General features: G+C 43.8%; 1 protein-coding gene across 4 annotated transcripts in view; it reads left to right on the top strand.

Moving 5' to 3' along the window:
• Nucleotides 1-22,940, top strand: part of FNIP1 (folliculin interacting protein 1) — a 735,567-nt gene that overhangs the window by 39,505 nt on the left and 673,122 nt on the right. The gene's annotated exons all lie outside the window — the stretch shown is intronic.

The raw sequence follows: 22,940 nt of genomic DNA on the forward strand, positions 1-22,940 counted from the left end.
TGACAGCTAAACGACCTCGTTGTTCAGGAGATCTTCAACAAGTGGGGTCACACCCAAGTGGATCTTTTGCCACCTGGCACAACAAGAAGTGTCCCCAGTTTGCATCCTGGCAAGGTCAGGGCCCAGGCTCTCTGGGTGACGCATTTTACCTCCAGTGGACCGGCATGAAAGCCTAAGCCTTTCCGCCCACTCCTCTGATCCACAGGATAATTTTCAAGATCAAGGGGTCTCACCGACTCCTCATCATCCTGTGTCATGGCCACAGGCCCCAGAACACAAAAAGCGCACCATCTAGTGATGGGGGCAATGGGTCACTTGACTCACTTATGTCTCCTTGGGCCCCATAAACACAGGAGCCGTGGCTGGACTCAGTCCTGGCGCCTTTGGCGCTAGGCTCATATAGAAATGTGAGCAGGAACACTTTATTTCAGTGCAGGAGTGCTTTTATTTTACAAGAACTTTTCAGGAGCTGAAAGCCTTTATTCCAGAAAACATCCTCATGTGCTGGTTTATCGGGTGTGGCAGGGTGTGGCAGGCAGGCTGAACCTGGTGGGCGTGGCTTCAGAAGCTCGGCTATATGAGCTGCTCCATCCTTAAAGCCGGTGCTTCGCGTTACTGTGCACTCGAGTGCAACGTGAGGCTCACTGCCGCTTGGACCAGTTTACTTACCTTTGAAACCAGGCGTTCTCCTGCATGCTCACCTCACAAACCGGTGCTTCATCGCTTCATCTGCAGACTCATCTCCTGACATCCAGTGATCTTATTCCCGACGCCGCAGCACCGCACTCCGCATCCACAAACTCAGACCCTTTGAAGAAGAAGAAAGACCAGGTTAGAACATCCGTCCTAGGGCCGCGCCGCATTTGAACCCTGCGCGCCCCCTAATTAACAACTTCAGCTACTGTGCCGCTGGAGCTTCATTCCTCATTTCCTCCGGCTGCCGCCGTGAGCTCCGCAGCTTCTGCCGGGCCGGCAACATCACCTGCACGGGAAGAAAGCAAAAGAGCAAACATCCAAAGTGGAACGGACAGCAATACAAGACAACGAACTTTATAATACAACAAAAAAATATGAGGAAAGACAAAGGCAAACGGGAACACTTACCTTAAGTATAGTGGCTTAGTCGCAGCAGGACTGGACTACCAGGTGCAAGGGACCAGTGAAGGAACTTGGTCCAGATCATACTAGCGTCCCTGCCAGAAGCCGCAGGACGGAGTGCTCGCCAAAACGAATCAACAGGTGAGCTTTCCAGGGACAGCGCATCCCATGGGTACCACGGTTTGAGAGAAGGGGTCTGGAAGGGGGTCAGGCGCACAAGCTGGCATTCTAACACCCCCTATTCTCCACGCAGGAGCAGTGCCGAGAAGCATCACCTATTTCCAACAGTCACCACATAAGCGCAGAGGGCGAAGTCAGACCCGAGCGACCTCACCCCCGGGAGGGCTGCAACTGTGCCCCAACACCGCCGCAGAGACCATGTGAGCGTAACAGCCAGGCTATGGTTTTCGGAGCTCCTCAGCCTCTCGGAGGTGCCCCCCCATACACCTTCCGATGGGCCCAGCACGTCTTCTGGTGCCAGGGAAACTAGCCCTCACAGCGTGGAAACCTGAGCAGGTAAAGCTTCAGTACCTTAGCCTCTCACAGGGCAATCTGGAGATCATACAGGGCGCCAGGAGCAAAGCCAACAGGGCCCAGTACAAAAGCAAATGGACCGGATTCTGACACTGGGCAGACTCCAAGGTAATTGACCACCTGGCCAGCAATTTGGCCGACATGCCATTCGGGCATTCAGGTGGACATCTTCTGCACACACCTTGCAGCCACTGAGGCTTACAGGAACTCGGAGGAGGGCATTTTCTCCTCCTCCAACCCAATATTCAAGAAACATCTGATGGGTCTAGCTAGACTCTACCCGCCCGTCAAGAGACCGCACCCTGTGTGGGACCTTAACATAGTCTTGGGCGCCCTGACGCACAAACCATTCGAGCCAATGGCGTCCGTAGACATCGGGCTAGTCACCATCAAGACGGCCTTACTAGTCGGCCTTACCTCGGCTTGCAGAGTCAGCGAGATCCAGGCGCTGGTCGCCTCTGAACCATGTACCACCTTTCACAAGGACGAGGAAGTCATGCGGACGCACCTGGCATTTCTGCCCAAGGTTCCATCTGCATTTCACCTGAACGAGGAAATAGTCCTTCCTGTGTTCTTTCCTGATCCCAAGGACGAGGTACAGAGTGCTGCACTGCCTGGATGGTCTCTGCCATCAAAGAAGCGTACGAGGGCCAGCACAAGCCTCTCCCGGCCAACATGTATGCCCACGCACTCAGGGCCAAGGCAACGGCCATCGCATTCCAGCACCATGTCCCTTGGCAAGTCATAAGCAGGGCGGCCACTTGGGCCTCTCCCTCAGCTTTCTGCAAGCATTGCTGTTTGGATGCAGCTCTAGATCTGATGCGGCTTTCGGACAGGCAGTTCTCAGGAACCTATTTGCTTAAGGAGGGTCTCCTCTCCACCCTGGGGCTACAATCAGTTGTAATCGCCCATACATTATGGAGTAAAGGGGACGGACGTAAGAGTAATTATGTTATTCTCCCTAGTGACTAACATACTCTTAGTCCATAGTCCCCTTTCCTCCATATGTCCTACCAACCTCCCCCTTAATAATACTGGTGTCATTAGGCAATGTTAAATCTATTGTCGACGCGTCAATCGGGACTGAGGTGTGGTGCTGGTGGGTGGAGTCAGGGCAGCGCATCCTCCTTGGGACGCACCCCTGCGTGCCTCTTAATTTAAAGGGGAAGGTTTTTTTCTGGTGAAAAAGGCTCTGTCTCCCATCCCTTGGAAGGGACGCCCCATACAGTATGGAGGAAAGGGGACTATGGACTAAGAGTACGTTAGTCACTACGATGAGTAACTTATAATTTATGCAGACACCTCATCCTGTGTCTGATATACAAGATCAGGGAATTATTCATTCTTTTCCCTACACCAATAAAGGTGTGAAACAGGGATGTCTGTTGGCCTCAATGTATTACTTTCATACTATGACCACAGTACTTCTCTTAGGAAAGTTAATCCACCCTCTCTGAAGGTTACATCATATAGCGTGGTTCTTTGTGTGGATTGCACTATTTTTTTCTTACCCCAGCAGGGCTCCAACAGTGCCTGCTTTATGCAAATGACTATTTTGGGGACTGTAGTTTGAAATTAAATGATAAAAACAAAAATGATCGTGTTTGGGGGGAAAAGGGGAGAAAAGGTGGTTTTTCAATGATGTAGAGTTGAGGTAAACTCATTTTTATGGGGGCCCACCCTTCTCGAAGAGCAGTGCTTGGGTCAATAATGTTAATAAAACAGCTGGCATTTTAAGGATTAAGATTTTATTTCAAGTTTGGGGTGTTCATATTGGACAAGTGCCTGGAGGTATATAAGGTAAAAGGTCTGGCTCCATTCTTTTTTTATGGCAGCTAAATCTTTGGTTGTTCTGATATGTCCTGAAAGTGTTGCAAAATAAATTCCTGCACCAAAAGGCAGGTCTCCCTCCAGGTATACCTGGTAGCCTCTTATGAGCTGAATTGGGGGATGTGTTGGCCCAGTTAGGATTTTTTACTTATATTTAAAAGCATATTTGGGATTTTCTGCTAACAGTAATGTGAATGGTAGTGTAAGCGAGATGTATTCCACCCCTGGTAAGGACAAACACATGCGGTACAAGGGGTCTTGGAAGGCACTGCCCATTTGGAGACTGGGACAAAGGAAGAGAACTACATTTTGCACATTAAAGCTCTTAAAGCAAGAGCTTGTCAAATGGGGAGAGAGGTAGATGTTTGAAAAATACATAAGCTGCCCTCCTTAGCCTTATGTGCAGACTTAAGTACACATATACGACAGCAAAGATACATCGTTGAAATAAGATCCCCAAAACGCAGGAGTCTGATGCTAATGGTACCTTTAAATGTATTCCACCCACCCCCTCAAAAAACAAAGGTGTGCGTGGGAAGTACTAAGTGTGCCTGCAAAATGGGAGTCAATCGAGATTTGGTTCATTTTCCTGTAATTTGACAACATGGTGTGTGTGTGTGTGTGTGTAGTTACACACACACACACACAACACACAACTGTGTTTGCAAAGTGGGTGACTACAAGGTAGGCACACACCAGTCTGCACAGTACAAAAAACACAAACACTCAGTCCCAGATAAACGTGCTAAAACATAACTTTTATTGTTGATAAAATGTCATCAGTTAAAACATTTAAAGTCAGCACTAACAATTAGTTGCAGGGTTCCACAACCGCTATTGTGATGCCACGCGTTCCATCCCAACTCTGGTACTTCGTCAGGCTTTTCTAAAAGCCACAAGCTTGCGGGCTCCCTTTATTTCTACAAATAGGAAATTTATTCAGCAAACTAAAACAGTGGAATGTGAGCGACGGTTTCTCATGCATCCTTAAAATATCAGTAAGTTTGAAAACAAGCGCATCACACTAATACAGCGCTCTATGACACTACTAAAATGCAGATGTCATGCATAGTCTAAATAAAGCCCTAGTGGGCTAGTAATACCGGAGCTAAAGTCAGTCGCTAAAGTGACTATGTGTTGAAGCAATAAAGTGCTAATTAATGCATTTGCCAGCTTGGCAAAGGAAGATGACATATTTTTAACAATCACACTGTAATGAGTAAGGACATTTTCTGAAACAATTTGCATGGCAGCAAAAAAGTCGAATGGTGCATAAGCCAACTGGAACTGCAGCAGGCTCATTGGCCAACATTCCGTAACAATTCAGGCCTCTGTTCTGGCTGTACTGCTACCAAAGTCTCTTCCCTTCTTGTCCTCCGCACCATGGCCCAGAGCAACTGACAAGCAACATGTTGCTCCCGAGCTCCACGTTGGTGATCACTGCCTTAGAACTTTGTTTTGAACTCTAAGAGAAAGCTACAAGTAGCTAGCTAACATAAATCCCCTTTTTACACTTTTACATGTTGAGTTTAATTTGTAAGGGTCAGTTTAGGGTTTTGGACACAGGACGGAAGACGCTCTTTTTTTATTTCACATCCTGACACATTCCTTTGTTTCGTTGAGGCAGGGAAACCCCTCTTAGGATTAGGGATAGGTAGGATTTCTCCCAACCCCTTATTATTTTGTGATAAATAAACGTTTATAATCTATACTTAACATGCCAACGAGTCTTACTCTTGATCCCTTACGCTATATAAATCAGGATCAAGCTCCCTGCTCCCCGTAAAGACATGCGTGTGACAAGTTCAGTGTCTGCTCTTTTTGTTCATACTGTTCTTGTCTCTTCATATGTAAAATATCTCACTTATTTTTTTAATGAGCAAGCAATAATATCATCTATCAACCACAAAAGAAAACCATTCACACACATCATCCTGTCAAGATACTTTGATAGTTTTAAAAAGGCAAAAGAAAAAGTGCTTTGTTTCACTTACATAGTAAATATTTTTTTGGAGTCTGTATAAGCGACACCCAGGGCCAGCCCTGGGTATGGGTTGTGCGTGCTGTTGGACTCATCAGGGCTCCTCGGGCACCAATGGCTATGTGCATTCCAGGCCATACGGATTGCATAAGTAGCTCTTCTTCCAGTCGTTAGGCTTTGTATATTTCCTGCCATGGAGAGGCCGCGCTGTCACCACTTTAAGCCCCTGTGAGTTCCTGAAGACTTCCCGCAACCCACCTCTCCAGTGGCCCAGTCCTTCATACTCTTTGTTATGGCAAATCTTTTAAGTAGGAAGTCATCCGAAAGTGATGGTTAATTTGAGTAGCCATTATCCGTTGATAAGAACTACATTAAGGACATTTATGTTCCAAAAAATGCACAAAGCACCTGTCATTTCACAAAAAACAAAGTTTTAAACTTTCCCCCTTACTTTAATTTATGCCTTTTTGACACCAAAAATCTTTTTGGGGTTGAATGTCACCTTTTGCTCATAACAAACGTAAGGCAAGCATTTGTCAAACCAATTAATTGCATTATGGTATTTCTGACCTTCCATTCAAGATGGTGAATAATGCTCCAATCGTTATCTTTTTGCCTAAAATATTTCTCTAAGGAGTCATATATTTGTCAGAGTGCTTTATTCTGATTTGTGTACTTTTTAAGTTATCTACTTTAAAATGGTGCTTTTGAAAGATTACTATGGGAAAGGGAGGGGAAATGTGGAGGGGGATAAGTGGGTCCTGAAGATTTGCCTGCTCCAGTGATGAGGGAGGAACATTTGTTGACCTGGAGAATGGAGGGGCGGTTTTTCCCAGTCACAGCTTTTTGCTTACACTCCCTTTCTCAAGACTTCCCCTGTAAATGGGAATTTCATCAGTTCATTATAAGACCATGCTGCAGAAGAAGCCCTTAGCCCAGTTTGTGCCAGGCTAATCCATATCCTGACGTCTTATTTGGAATCTGCGGCCACAGAAACTGACCCGTTTAGGATTGCTGGGAAAATCATTTCTTTTAACAGTCAAAATGATCTTCATTTCTAGCTTTGGAATTAAAAGCATATTGCTAGTTTGGGCAATATGATGAAATGATATGTGCCATAAAATTAAAAGCATCCATGAAGCGTTGCACTGAGAAAAAAACAATCCTATATTTTTTTTTCCTGCTGCATTCCAATCAGCTCGAGTTTTCAAAGCAAAGTTGCACATGGGCCTGTGGAAAACGGCATTAAAAACAACTCCAAGTGGGAAGGTATGTAGACCTCTGTTTGTCTGGACTCAAATCCTGGCTCCAGCAATTAAACAGTGTGTGCTCCCAGGCAAATCATTTGACGTCCCTACAAGTGATTCAGCTCATACTGTCTGCTACTCCAAAAGAGACTCGCTCATTATGGTTCTGTGTCCCTTTGCTGACAGAATTTATACTCTAGTAATTTTTACCAAATAAATTTCTGAAAAAACGAATTGAATGGTTTTTTTTTTTAAAATTTTGCGGGGTTCCCCCAAACCTCCCCTTCTCCCCATGCCCCAACCCCCTCCGTACTCCTTTTGACCCCTTAGCCCCCTATGTATTTAGATGAGTTTCTTGGTAGTTTTGTCGGAACAAATTACTCCGAAAAAAATCATGTCGGCAAAACAACGCTATGTCCTTATGATATTGCCACATATAGAGTAATATGTGACCATTCATATATTGTACATTACAGTTTATCACATGGCTTATTCCTGCCATCTTCGTTTAATGTAACTGCCATGATCTACTTGAGCATCAAACACTCCATCTGTGACGTTATTTTCTGTGATGTCACTACATATCCAAATTAGGGAGCCCGCAAATGCTAGGCACAGCCCTGGCAATAATACCATTTGTAGTATATTCTGAAATATACAGTGGTAAATATTTAAGGAATAAATGGCATTATAGAAACTGGTCGACCATCAAGAAGGTATGTTTCAGAATTTCTATACAAATCTAAACAAAATCATCAGATTTTTGCCTTTCTGGTTTATTGAATGCCTGTTCTCTCGTTCAGACTCCTCACAACCCCGACTAAAAGCCCACATGATCTATTTGTAATAGCTTTTCAAGGCAATAAGTCTATGAATACATTAAGGTTAAAAAGCATCCAAATTGTGGGATATGTTGGGTTGAAAGTTGTATTCATCGATTGGCAAGTCGGGGAAAAAGGTTGTCCCAGAGCTCCCCATTGTCATATAGTCTCTTATTTCAAAGAGGATTGGTTTGGTAAACCATGGTTTCTTCCAAAGTTCAAATACATGTCCCTTCAACTCAGTAAACGTCCTGGTTATGCCTTGCTCGTACAGAAACCTGCTGAACCAGTACTACTTTGTTCCTATTTTTGGAGTGTTTGCATACTTATTTCCTCATATTCCAAATGGTGTCTCATAACTGAAACACCGACTGACTAGTCACAAGGTATGAATTGGAATGCTGTTCACACTGATTAACGTGTTTCCTTAAAAGAGCATGATAAAATGTCACTTATGTCCACTGCCGATCATGGTTTGCACTCCAGCAAACCCTTTTTAACTGGGGAAGACAAAACAAGACTATTTACACCCAAACCTCATCACTGTTACCTGAATGTTGTGCCAATTGTTGCTTTACTCTTTCTCTGCCGGAAATATATTTTGGGAGGTTTGCTGTTGATGAATAAGTAACTAGTGCTGTCAGTTGAGCCATATTCTCAAATAGAAATACGTGAAAATCATTCAGAAGTAGAGGGAGGGGATCCAGGTGAAGCTTCTCTGAGTTAAAAGGTTCTGCAGCATAGCCTGAGTGAACTGCTTCCCACCCCTATAATTTGATGTTTGATTGAATAGGATTCACATGGAACGTACTGAGAAACCCAGGTTCGAGCTGTATAAATTGCCCTCTGTGTGCATTTCTCAAATTTCGTAATAGTGCTTGCCCCGAACAAGATACCTCATGGATGGCCTTTCTTCCCAAAAGCAGAAATCGTAATGCATGGTACAAGACAATATTAATAATGTTTACTTCTGCACTTGAGTTTTATAAGGCTTAGCTCCTCGATTAAAGAATCAGACTCAACTTTCCAAGATGAGGAGGACGTCGATCATGGAATAGCCACAATGCAGCGTAAATGCCTAAACGAGCTCCTCAGTGCAGACTACAGAACTTATCGCCTCAAGCACATTTCCAAAAGAAAGTATTAATTGTTACAGAGTGGGTGTTTGCTAAAACGTTCAGACCTGTTCACACGCTCGTGAATGTTGCTTCCTGCAAGCATGAGTACTAATCAAGAAGAATGAATACATTTCTCTTGATTCAACAAAATTAACATTGTCAAAGTCATTATTTTTTGGCATTTGCAGTTGTTCGGTGCACTTTACGTTTATAGGTAAGAATGCACTTAATACTCGACCTGTACTTATCTAGTCATTCCAAACGTGTCTGCAAGATATTGTTTGCAAACAAATATCAATAGTTATAAAGCTAGTGGAAAGACTTCTTCACTGCAGTGTATGAAAGTCTTTTTACTGTGTATAATACTAATGTTCTGTGTTAGCTAACCCTAATTTGCGATCCTATCTGAACCTTTAAGGTAAGCATGGTGATTTTAGGAACAAGCTAAGGTCGGATGCAGTAGGCGGTTTGATCATGGTAGGCATGGGTGAGTTGAGGGTAAGCATAGGGGATTTACAGAGTGAGCGTAGGGACAGAATTGGATGGTGGACATGCACGAGGTAGGGAAGGTGTGGGGTTGAGTGAGGTGGGTGTAGGGGCAGTGGTCTGAGGTATGGGTAGAGTGAGAAGTGTGATGTGGGCAGAGTTAAAGGAGGGTAGGTGAGTGTTGAGAGGGGCAAGGCAGTGGTGGGTAAAAAGGGGAGGGACAATGAGTAGGTAGGGGTAGCAAGGGATTAAGATGGGTCGATATGGGTATGATATGATTGGTTATTTATAACGCGCTTTATGCCCAGAGGTTTCTAAGCGCGAACCCGGGGATCGAGCCTGTGTTGCTCCGTGTCGCCTTGCTTCCAAGGCGATCACGTTTCCCCTGAGCTATCCTCCAGAGAAAAGTAGCGTGATGAGGCCAGTAGTCTGGGCTTGTCAAGATGGGGCAAAGACCTCTGCTGGGATTAATGCTAAAGCGGAGAAGAACTGAAGCCAGCACTCAGGCTAAGAGCAGAGCCAGAAGAGAAGACCCCAACCCCAGTTCCCTTCTCTAGTAACCATGTGTATTTTTGCAGACCATTGTTACCTGCGTCATGTCTTTTAGAATCGGAACTTGCCACCTTGTCTCTATTCTTTCCAGAACTGATGGAGAAAAGAGGCGTAAAGAGACACCTAAATATGAGAGAGAGCCACTGAGGGACAATAAGGAAATGGCACCACCACAGAGTGGACCCGGGGGCACGTGTGCTGTGCGGAGGAGAGGAAAGGCTGTGTCCCAGCATGGTCACTTAGTGGAGCTGCCAGAGGAAGTTAGCAAGACCGCGCACGACCAGTTAGGCCCCTTCGACCATTAGGGAATAGAGGTGGGAAGAGGGACCTACTCTGCAGGAAGAACAAAACCACGAGCCCCGTGGGCTTGAGTCCATGAGCATGAAGATTATTATTAGCCTTCCAATGCCCATGGCAATGCTGAAACAGGAGAAGGGAACTCCGACCTCGTAGACTGTCAGGAGAAAGGGCAAAAGATACCCATTCTCCACCCACCCTTCCCAAACCTGACCGGACCCTGAGTGGGCTCCCTGCCATGTTTTACTCTTCACTAACCTTTCCTCACACATGCATGCAGTGGGTAGGGAAGACTTGGAGACGGTCGCCAATCTAATTTTAAGATAAAGCTGACAGATTTTAATTACTACCCCATTCCAGCACACTTGGCTAGACAACATCCACCTGCCTTGAGTGGGGTTATTCTTTCAGTTGGGGATATGATTGCGTGGGGTTATTCTTCATAGTGGCCCTGAATCATGCTGTCCCCTTCTTCATCTTGTATCCTGGCTTGCAGCATTATGTGTTACTACCGACTTCTGCAATTGTATTCGTTCTCCCCTCTTGCTTCTCCACACTCTTTGACTGCTTACGCTCTGTTCTCTCCTCTTCCTTTCTCCCTTTCCCTATCTCCTCCCCTTACTTTCTTCAATGCATTTGCCCTATCAGAATTGTGCCTGGACCTAGACCTAGTATGATAGCAACCTTGTATGTCTCCTACCACCTCACCTTACTTGTCCCCCCTCCATCCCAGCACTATCTGAAATGTTGTCAGGCCTAGTACGATAGTCGCTTGTTTTGTTCCTCTCCTCCCTTTCTGCACCCCTCTACCTCACCTTTTTTTCTCTCAGGCTCTACCAGAAATGCCACCAATGCCTAGTACGGTAGTCGCCTGTCTGTTTCCATTTCCTTCCCACTCTCCCCCTCCCTTCCCTATCTATGTCTTAGCTCTTGCACTATCTAAAATGTCGTGAGGCCGAGTATGATAGTTAATTTCACATTCTTACTGTTCATGGCATGTAAGAATGTCATTGTATTTTCCCTTGTTGCCTCCCTTGCCTTGAAGCGCTTTAAAACACATTGTGTATAGGTGCTATATAAATAAACTATCATATCAGTTGTTAACGCTGCTCTAACCCAGGGATGTGTCCCGATGAACTTAAAAATCAGTATCTCAAAGTGCTTGCAAATTACCAATTGCTGGTCTATGGCCTGCAAAGATCCTGGAGAAAATAGTTACCGTGCAACTCCAGAGTTTTCTGGAACTATGTGAGATTCTGGATGTGCATTTATCAGGATTCAGGCCAGGACACAGTACGGTGAGAGCACTTCTCTCTGTTTGGGATGATATTATTCTGAAGGCTGCCGACGAGGGTGGTATAAGCATGCTAGTCATGCTGGACCTATCAGCAGCCTTCGACACCGTTGACTTGGACATCCTTATTTTGAGACTGTCTCTGGTGACGCAGGTGTCTTAACTCCCTGAAATATTTTTTTTTTCTGTGTGGATGTTTAAACAGATGCGCCAGTCACTATGCAATTTTTATGGCTTGTTCATTCAGCCTTGTTTATTGTAAATCTCAACACAAGTGCACTTCTTTTGTCATGTGCCTCTGTAATTATGTGCCTCTACGCTTGTTTCACCACCTCATGTTGATGGATCCTCAGGCCTTTTGTGCTCCGACAAAATGCATAAAACAATAGTGAACAGGCTAGTATATGTAAACCAAACTCATCAAATTATATATTCAAATAAATGACACTTGAATGTATCAAACAGATGTTTTTTTAGCTAAATATATTTGCTCTGTAATTGAAACACATACATTCCTGATGTTTAGAAACATTATTTAAAAAAAAAGTTTACAAAACAAATTATTTTCTGAAACCAGTTGTTGACTTAAAGAAACTTTTTTAAAAGGTGGGCCTACCTTACTTTTTTAAAATCTTTCAATGGAAATGGTTACTAGACTTGGTTGTCCTCAGTATTCTGTGAATATCCAAAATATTTCATTGTCTTACAATGTCTTTTAATTCTGTAAGTGAAATGAACGAAAATATTTTTAAAAGGTAACCGAGCCCCAGAAATGGCTGCATGAATTAGGGTGAAGAATATGTAGCAAAATAAACAGACTTACCAAAAGTCTGAATATGTTGTGCTTGGATATGATAGTCCTAAGCCCAAAAAGCCTTGTTTCCAGTGCATGGTCTCCCCAGAAACAAAATGGCGGCTGAAGGTTTATAGTCAGTGACCCCATCATGCCTACGTATGGCGCGACTACGTTGTTTCCCACTTGGAAATCAAAAACTGGAATCTGTATTCCAAAACGGCCATGATGGAAGAGTTACAAGCTTCTATTATTTACATTTAAAGCTCAAAAAGATGAAATACACAGAATAGTAGACTGATTTCTATGTTTCCTACGATGACCTAGCTATTGTGTCAATCTAATTTTAAGGGTATCCACATAATCTATGGGAAATACGTTGTGTGATGTGAACAATTTCCCTATTTTTGTAAAAATGTAAAGATATTCTTATACTATGACATGATATTTATAACGCACTTAATATCCAGAGGTTTCTAAGCGCCGACCCGGGGATCGAACCTGTGTTGCTCTGTGTCATCTTGCTTCCAAGGCGAGCACGCTACCCCTGAGCTATCCTCCCGAGACTGATAATCTTTCAAAAAGTACAGGGAACAAGATTTATAGTAGATATTTCAAGATGTCATGGTATGATTTAGATGTTTGTTGTATGTACACTAATTTTTTGAAAGGTTATATGAAATACGGGGTTCTGACAATTTTGAATTTGATTCATTAAGGACTATGCATACATCTAATCCTTTTGTATGCATTATGTGGTCTGACTTTTGATGCAGTTAGAAATCATTTTCCAATTCTAACTTTTGAGGGGAATATTACTCCCATAAACATTTAAAGCATACTTCACAATTCTTATAACATCCTCCATTTCAATGGCCATTATACTATTAAAGTGAAGACCATAACTCGCTGTCTTTATTCAAACAGGTGTCCATAGGCATGATCCATTTGGCCTCCTCTTGTCTTAACTTTAGTTCTCTATTCCTTCCTCTTTTCATTGGTGGTACTATCGATAGACCCATGAAATGAAACCGGTGTTCTTGTTGACAATGTATTGCCATAGGGTATTTTTGGTCTCAATTTTTATTGCTCGTAAATGCTTTAAAAATTCTTATCGGTAGCTTCCTCTTTGTACTGCCTATCTACCAAAGTTTGCAGTGACATTGGTTTCCATGTACTACATATTTGGTATCACAATTGATGAATCCTTTGATTATTCTTGATTAGCTTTATTGACTTTTCTTTGTCCAATATTTGTGGACATAATTTACATTTCCCACACTTATTATTTCCTGTGAGCTGAAGAAAATTCCAATTGGATAGCAGTGTTCCTTATTTTGGTTTTTCAGGATCCAAGAAAGTGTGGTTTAGACTTGTTTTTAGCGCTTTTGCTTTCCTGAATCTAACAGTTGGGTTTTATCTCCCAGTTATTTTGCTATTGGCTTTTGTGTTGTCTAATTTTAAGCTGTGCCAGTGTTTCTGCAAAATCTTTGAGTCTGAAGTGGTCCGTACTGTAAGTGATGACCAACCTCAATTTCAAAACTTCTTGATTATCTTTTTCTTGTTTTGGTTTGTCTACTAAAAGTTGTGCTTTGTCCTTGGTGGCTGTCTTTTGAAAGCTGAATTTAGTATCTTCGAAGAGCATCTTCTCTTTTTGAAAGTTTATATACTTTTCTTTACATTGTTTTCAAAGAGTTCTTCTGTACGACAATTTCTTTTGATGCCTTAAAATTCTCCATAAGGATTATTTTTGTATTGTGGATGATTGCTTGTGGCATCTAATATGCTATTGCCAATGTTGTTTTTTGATACATTGTTGTTCTTATTTCTTCGTCCTGTGCATAGATTTTCAGATCTAGAAATTGTACTTTTTGTGTATTTTGTTCCTTTGTCAAAGCTATTACTCATTGTAATTGAGATAATATAGACAATCCTTCAATGACTTCCGATCTCCATTCCAAATTAAGAGAACATCCTCGCTGTACCATCCCCAAAAAATAATTTTGTCCTTCAGTAAATGCAGGGTGGGCCCAAGCATGTTCTAACCGCTCCCAGCAACTTAAACTGGGCCCACACCTCACCTGTCTTCTCTACCGGCCAAGTGTGGTGTGCCCCAGGGATCCTGCCTGTCTCCACTGTTATTTAATATTTACATGTGTCCGCTGCTGAATATCTTCTCTGTTTGTCCTGCAATATCATTCATATTCCGACAACACACTAATGCACGTTCGGCTTAAACGACCAGTGTAAGCAATTGACTGAGTATTATCCTGTGCAATCAAAAGAAAGCATTAGATGCTGGAAAACCAGCTTCAATTGGATCCTTTGAAAACCAAATTATTGTATTTGGTTCAAAGAAGAAATTGGCTAATATTCCACAATGTGTGTGGTAAAGAACCTCGGCTGCATCTGGCAGGCAAACGTGAATTTCAACCTGCAGGTTGATTCAACTGTTAAAGCGGTCTATTTCCAGTTTAAATTGTTAAAGCCTCTGCTTCTTCTCATTTCGGAGAATGACTGCTGAGTGCTAGTCGAAGCACTAACTAACTCCAAATGAGACTATTGTAACGCCCTATTCACGGACATTCCAAAAAATCAATTGCTGCAGGTGCAGTTTGGCCAGGAAATCGCCTGTCTCCCAGTTCTGCTGGAGTCTTTATTGGCTTCAAGTGCAACAGAGGGTCTTTTTCAAGATCCTCTGCTTGGTCTTCAAATGCCTTCATGACCTGGCCGCCATTTACCTTTCTTCTAAAATTGTTGCTTACCACCCAAACCGCCCCCTTTGATCTTTGGGACAGCATCTTCTGGCGGTTCCATCACCCAGGTGTGTCTTCTGGTGCAACAGATGTTTTTCCTTTGCAAGCCCACAAGCCTGAACTATGTTGCCAAATGACATATGAAAAATTAACTTCGTAGGAAAAGGCTAACAACCTTCCTGTTTAAATAGTGGCCTATGACGATGTCTCGGCTTTCAGTTCAAGGTATTCTTTAACACCTGCACCCAGATGCAGACACTGCTTGGTTCCATGGTATATGCGCATTATACGTCTATAAATCAAATCATGACTGGGCCTAATTATGCAAGAAAAGCTTTCCAATCCCGTCATTAAGGGAAGGATATAAAATGGGGACAGGAGTCTGGAAGTGTGGTGGTTTCGGTCGAGATCAGAGTTAGAGGACGAAAAAGACAAGCGGGAGGAAGAAGGGAGCAGTTGTTTGTGGAGTTTGTAGCAAGGGAGGCATTCACCTAGGAGTGATGGTGGTCCTGCACTGGGAAGGTGCGTGTGTGACAAAACTGTGTAAAGGGGGTATTGTACGACTGGTTCAGGGTGAAAGGAGGGTGGCTCAGTAGTAGGATGGGAGGAGTAGTGAGCAGAGGAGAATAGTAGTGGAAGAGAGGGAACTAGTGGAGTGGGAGGAGTGGTAACATCAGAGAGTAGTTGCAAGGATTGGCAGACTAAAATGTGAGGGATGAGGACTGGTGGGAGGAGTAAGCAGCGGGATTAGTAGTAAGTGCAGAGAAGTGGCGAATACTATAGAGCACGTTCAGGGCACTACCCAAACTCCCATTAGAACAATAACCTTTGGTTAGAGTAGGTAAAGCAAGGGCATCCCTGAGGGCTCAGGTAACCTGCATTTGAGGTGCCATCATTGGGAGAAGCCAGAAGGTAGACGGTAAGGGTTACCATTCAGTAGCACTAACCCGGGATTACGGATACCTGGATTAGGGAGGAAATCCCATGATTCAGTAAAGAGTGGGTTGGCCCTAGGGCCCACACATCGACATAAACACCCTTTAACCATCCTCAAGCCTCAGAGTATTTTTGCCATCTGTGATGGGGAGGCACCACCAAGGCTGGGTGGGTGGGGTTAGTGATGTGCATGCAGGGAGGGAGGGGTAGGTGGGGGAAAGGTAGGAGTCAGGGGTGACAGTGGGTGTCTTAGGGAATGCTCTAGGAAGGATGGCTAGAGGTAAGGAAGGGTGGGGTTGTCAGAAAAGAGACACTTGCAAAGGTGGGGGATAGGGATAGCATGTGGGTTTGGGTAGAGGTTGGTAGAGTAGTGGGGAGTTAGAAGTGGTGAGTTAGAGTAGTGTGGAGCTGTAGTGGGATGAGGTAGATCCAGGAAGGGGCAGATCTGAGTAGGGATAGATCAGAGTATGGCTGGGGTGTTATGGGGTTTGGATAGAGGGTAGAGAGATTGTGGAGTACAGTCAGAATGTGATCTGCATGTGTGTGCAATCCTGAGCTTTTTTAACTTTTGCCGTATAACCTTATAAAAGTGAAGGTGGTTTCTCTGCAGGTGTTGCTTCTAAACTGACACACTTTCCACATATTGTTAAAAAAAGAATATTAAATCTGGGCAGGTTTCAGGCCTTGTGAATGTTTCAAATCATCACGGACAGCCATGTAATGGACACATGAATACTCATGTGGTGCTCAGTCATTGGATAAGCGTGACTCGGCCACCTTTCAGAAAAATGTATCATGTACTTCAATGGACACATACTCGAGTTGATTAGTTGCCCCTCTGTAATTTTCCTTTTTAAAAGCTTACTTATTATTATTAGGGTATGTATTGAGTGTGGACCTAGCTTCGGGAAGCAACAGAGTGCTTTACAATCACGAAGGAAACATTTCCCTATCAATCGGATATCTTTTTACACTTTTTTCCTAATTGGGTATTAAAGGGTGAGGGAAAGTATGTTGGTGAATTAAGTCTGCTGAATCTAAATTCATTTTTAACAGCAATGGACTTCACTTTTAAAACGTACCCCAGGCAGTTGTTTATTTACAAAGTGGAAACCTGTTTTTGGTGGGTCAACCTGCTACAGAAGAGAACAGTCTACACATTTGAAGGGTTCCATGTCATTTCATCGCGGGATGAAACCATGGGTTTTTCTCCATGGATATTTCAACGAGAAAACTCACCGTCCCGTCCCTGTTAATTATTTAACTATTCCCCAACACCCACACCCATCTATATAATCTTTTTAACCCCCCCTAAAAAATTCAATAGGTTTTCACGTTCAAATAACAACTGAGAACAACCCAGCGTCCTTTCATCCCACTATTAAAGGATGTTGTACCGTTTGAAGGGATATCCCTGACCACAATAGGAAGGTAACCTCCAAAGGATTTGTTGCTAGCTTGTCTACAAAAGGCAGTTATTCTACAGATCACACTAGTTTAAAAAAAAAAAAAAAAAAAAAAAAATCCATATGATGGTGACTAGGGTTCCATTGGTCATTCGTAACTTCATGAATCTGGTGGCAGTGCTGCTGCCCCTTTTTAAACTAGGGACATTACTAAAGTAAAGATAAAACAATATTTTATTGAAATCACCCCAAGTTATCTAACAGATGAGCGACAAGTGCTACAAGCTGATGTCTCTGAAGCTGTTCCCGCAAAAGATGGGGGCAGCTAGACCAGGAAGCCTATAATGCACTTAACATCAATTATGCCTTCTCCCCAGGAGCAGAGGCTGGCTTGCTTGGGAGGAAGCACTGGGAAAAAAAAGCTTCAAGGAAGGATGCAGGACAAAGGCAAAATACTTAAAAGGGGATAATTAATTTGGAGTCCTTTTGCTCTGGGACAGATGGGGATGAGAGGAGGACCAGGAGCTTTGCCAAAAAAGGAAGAGGAGAGATAGGGCGGAAGTTAGCTGGAACCGAAGAATCCAATGAGGATTTTTTTCCCGAAGTGGGATGATCAAAACGTGTTTGAAGTTAGCTGGAATAGTACAAGAACTGAAAGAAAGGTTGACTGCCTGAGTAATCAGAGGGCCAGTAAGAGGCATAATATCCCTCATCACAAAAATGATCTAAGCTTTACTGTGGCTGACATAATGTCCTGAGAGGAAAATGCCGGAAGAGAGGAGAACAGGCAAGCAGACTCGCAGGTCTGAACAATGGGGAAAAAAAACGATCCATCCGCACCGTATGGGGGCAGATCTGGTTGCGAATGTTTTTCAATCGTTTCCACAAAGAAAAGGGCTAGAGAATCACACAGAGATTGAGAGGGGCCAATAGCCTGAGGGGGTGGAAAAGAGGGTTTGAACAGCTCTCTCGGACGGTTGAGGGAGCCTTTGATCTGAAGAGAGAAGTAAGCACACTTAGCCTTGCAAATGGCTTTAAAATAAAGAGGAGGCATGGCGCAGGAGGAGCTTGTCCTTGGGTCCATAAGTGGACTGCCACTTCCGCTCAGCTCACCTCCTTTTAAGGCAGAGCACCCAGAAGTGGTCATTAAAGCATGGTTTAGAGTGACATGCTCTGGGTTTCATGACTTTAAGAGGAGCAAGGGACTTGGCTGAGGCCAAACAAGCCAGGAGACACAATCCAGATCCAATATAGGATGGGTGTTACACTGATCGCCAACTGTATCAGCGGTCTCGACAAAGGGGACAGAACGCCAGTTGCAGCAAGCAGCCGAAGGAATATTTTTGCCCAGAGGCAGGGGAGGAAGATTTCCACACAAAGGGGATGCGAAAATGATCAGTCAAGGACACTGGAAGAGGAGCAGAAATGGTAGTGCATAACTCGGATGCGAAAATGAATTAAATCAAGAGTTTTACCCTGCCTATGTGTGGGACTATCCACCGGTGGAGGGATAGCAATATCAAGCATGGCTGAGATTAAACAGTTGCTGCAAGAATTGGATGAATCATTAAGTTTAAAGTTAAAATCACCTAACGGCCAAAGATTGGAAAAACCAATCTGTAAGTTCCATGTAAATCAATCCATAGAACTGCCTGCTTTCTTCCAAAATCCAGAGAATGCAGCAGAGAGAAGTCTACTTATCTTCGATGTCAAAAGGGCTGTCATGTATTGCCTTCGAAAGACTAAACTGCTCAGAAATACTGACTGTTTATTTGTATCTCTAGCCGCAGGAGTTTAAGCGGATCCTGTCTCTTAATCAGCTATCTTAAAAAGGATTGTCGGATTCATCCAACTTTATTTTCTTGCCAAGGGAACATTACCCTTTAAGCCCAGATCACACTCAACTCTGGGCACATGGGCCACTCTAGCTTTCATTGCAAATGTCCCCTTAGAAGCTGTTTGCAAAGCTGCTACTTGGAGTTCTGTTCATACCTTCACACAACACTACAGATTAGACACACATTCTAAAGGTGACACACAGGTGAGTCGGGCAGTGTTAAAACATCTTTTTGCCTCTGTACCTTCAAACAACCCACCACATTCTCCAAATGCGGCTTGCTAATCTATGCACAACATGTGATTCTAAGCAGATCCACAAGCCTCAGAAGGCACACATTACTTACCGTAATCGTATTTCTGATGCTTGTATCTACTTAGATTCACATGTGCCCGCCCTTCTTCCCCTCTTGGAGTTGAAGGTTCTAGGGCAAATCATAGATGTTGCACACCTCATCACAACTTACCTATTCTCCACGCATACACTCCATACTCCCTCATGTCGGAAACAAAATAATCGGAGGGACCTCAACGCGTAAGGGATCATGGGTACAGTAGATGTCACACTGGGGATAATATTACAAACACGCACAGTTAACGTCCCTGTTAGAACTTTGAAAACATGTGCAATACTCTGCATCTACCACGAGATGTCGGCCTATGCAAAGCCTACCAATCCAAGCAGATACGAGCAACAGAAATAAGATTAAGGTAAGTTTATATCTTTCACCCGTTAAATTAAGATGACAAAATGTCACTGGATGCCTACTTAAGTGCAAAAAGGGATGTGTAGCGCTGGGCGATATATCGGGTTTTGGAGATGTATCGATCTATTTTCAAAATTGATATAGGATGAGACAATATCATTAACATTGTATATATATTATTACATGTACTACAATTTTTATTTATATTTTTATTTTTACACAGCTTTGTGTATTCTCGCACAAGATGAGGAACCCTGTATTTGCACTTTATTTTGATCAATGCCTTATAAATCAAGGTGGTTGTGACATCTCACATGTAGTTAGCGGCTTACAACTGAGCATTTTACCCACATAAACCGTATCGGGTTCTATCTTATATTGCCATTCAGCCCAAAAATATTGACATATAATTTTTGGTCCATATCGCCTGGTCCTACTCTCACAGATGACCCTCTTTACACTGCTGTGCTCTTCTTTGTGGTCACATGAGCCACTAATGAACCTGTGTTGCCGACACAGCATCTGACTTGTAACAGAGGTGCTCCGGGTGGCTTCATTCTACTATTACACCGCTTGGTTTGATTAGCCAAGATGGGAGCAGAAACCCAAATCTGGTAAGGCAGCAGTTTGTCGCATTTAGATGTCATCAGTCTCGGGGTCCAGGCATATCTTGTTCATATTTGTAAACTTTGTATTGGGTACTGCGGGGTGCAGGACAAGGCCCTGACCAGATAGGCATCTGGGTGTTTTCTAAAGACAATAAATAGTATGTTTTTTATTTTAAACACCAGGGAAGGCATTAAAAACTAAACATAAATAAACGTGTATCTCTGACGACCTACACTCTCGAGCAGAAACTTAAATTTCAAGTTACCAATATATATTTGCCAAATTATTTTTGGGATAATGCATGTGAGGTCTGCCGCTGCCGAGCAGTAGGCTTTGTTTTATCATTTTTGAAGACCCATCTGGTGCCAGTGAGAAATAAAAACAGATAAAATATTTTGCCAGTAAATGGGCAGGGTCCCTTTTTTAAATAAAAATGTTTTTATTGGCACTGCCCTACAGGGCCAAGCCCGCATTGGAGCATTGTTAATATAATTGTTAAATTATTGATAAAGCTATTTTGCATGGCCCCACCCTGTTTTTTTTAATTTTTTTTATGGTGAAGGATTTAACAGGAGAATGGCGAAATGTGTTCGCCGGAGCCAAAAGCATATGCAGTGGTCCAGTGAGAGGCTCGCACTGCATAATGGAGCAGCTGTATAAGGCCTCTTGGAAGAGCCTCCAAGAGCACTGGGAGGGATTGACAACTCAATAGCCAAGCCTAATATGAGCAGCAGTCTTCCTCCACAGTCATGAAACTGATGCAACTGGTCCCAAAGAAAGGCTCATGGATAGTGGGAATTTGCCACCTCTCCCCAAGGTGGGAGCCACCCCTTTTGGGACTAGGCAGGTGAGCCCACTCAGCTTAACATTCCCTAGGGGACAGGGGAAGCGGGTTCCCACTAGAAGACAGAAGGTCCTTAGAAAGGGATATTAGTTGCTCTCCCTACCAGCAATATTCCTGTGCTATCTTTGTTGGCTACATGGGAGTTAAACCATGTAATAAATGTAAACGTCCTGTAAGAATGGGCTTTATGGTTTCTGACCCTCTGTGTACACCAGATCAGCTGCAATTGAAAGGGCTGTGGGGAAGTCCCACCCCCTGACAAAGGGATAAAAAGCCAATCATCCTTGGAATGAGAGATCAGGAATTCTGTGAAGCAACATGTGCATAGCCCGCCCCCTGGGAGGCATGGCAGGTAGAAGGCTGCATCAGCCGCGTGTTGTGGACCCGCCCGGGCCCACAGAACGATGACATACCTGCTGGAGGGGGATACCGGGAACGCCTTGTCAAGAATACCAGTCCACGGCCCATGTCATGTGTCGACAGTGGGCTGAGGAACGGATGCCACAGCGCCACAGGAAGACCGCGGACGAAAGCGCAGGTTCTGACATTAGTTCAGAAACACAATGAATCGCTGACTCTTGCGCTGAGCCTAACCTACCTCGTTGCGAGCACCACAGCGAAATGAAAGGTGCGTGGGAGCTCTGGGAAAAGGGAGAGGCAATGCCCAGCCGTATCTGAAGGCACAGTGAGCGCAAGCAAACCACAATGCATGGTGAAAGAGGCAAGTGCCCAAGGCGGGCTGCAAAATACTATATCCAAAGACTGGGCGAACAAGACCATACCTTAAGGTGGGGTGAGACCAAGCTAATCGTAAAAAGGGGTGATTGCACAAGGCGGGCTGTTGTAGATCATACCCCAAGATGGGTGAACAACACCAGACTATAAGGCGAGGTGAGAACAAGCAATCCCCAAGGAAGGGACGAGAGAAACGAGCTCAACACTGGGTGTGAGAAACCATAACTCAGGGTTGGGTGAGAGCAGCATGACCGAAAGGTGGGATGAGAGAAGCTATACCCCACGGCGGGGTGAGGCTTGTTAGAACTATGTGAAAGACAAATAGACTGAAAAGACTTGGACATAGACTGTGCACCTGGCCAGTGGAGAAACACACTATGGGCTGGGGGAGGGATCGGAAGCCAGCCAACGTTCCATAGCAAGAATTAGCTGTTCTAGTGTATTTTATGTTGGGTTTCTTCTGTTTTGTTACCAGTGTTAGGGCCAGAGACTAGGTTAGGGATGGTTTCTGGATGAAGGACTTCCTTCATTTTGGACAAGCAGCGTTTTTGATAATATCCTTTCCTTTATATAGATTAGAATCTTGATCTAGGGACAGCTCATGGTTTTGGTAAATATTAAGAAGTTACTCATGGTGCCTCTGTGTCCATCTCCACTTTCTGTCCTATCACAGGATACACTGACAATATTTGTGGGCGTGGTGGTGAAAAGATTTGCATGTTTTACCATGTTGGTTCTGGGAACTCGAGGCCACTGTGAAGGGTGCACCAATGAGATTTCACCAACAAGGTTGACTTGGTGGTTCCTGGAATCATTTTCAGAAGGCAGTCTGAGAAGTACTTAATATTCCATTTGCCTGCAGACCTCTAATCCTGCACTAGGGATGCTGGAGACACAAGGCAACATCAATCATCCATGGGCAAGTCTGATTTGTACCTGGATAAGTGTCCCTATATGCTGGTTATCTGGTAGGGGAAAGGAAAGTGACTGCAGGCATGACGTTTGAGCGGGTAGAGCCATGACTCAGTGGACCGATCTGAGAAACATTCTGCGTTTGAGT

This window comes from Ambystoma mexicanum, chromosome 3p (genome assembly GCF_040938575.1).
Source record: "Ambystoma mexicanum isolate Mex_15411 chromosome 3p, UKY_AmexF1_1, whole genome shotgun sequence".
NCBI classification, from domain to species: domain Eukaryota; kingdom Metazoa; phylum Chordata; class Amphibia; order Caudata; family Ambystomatidae; genus Ambystoma; species Ambystoma mexicanum.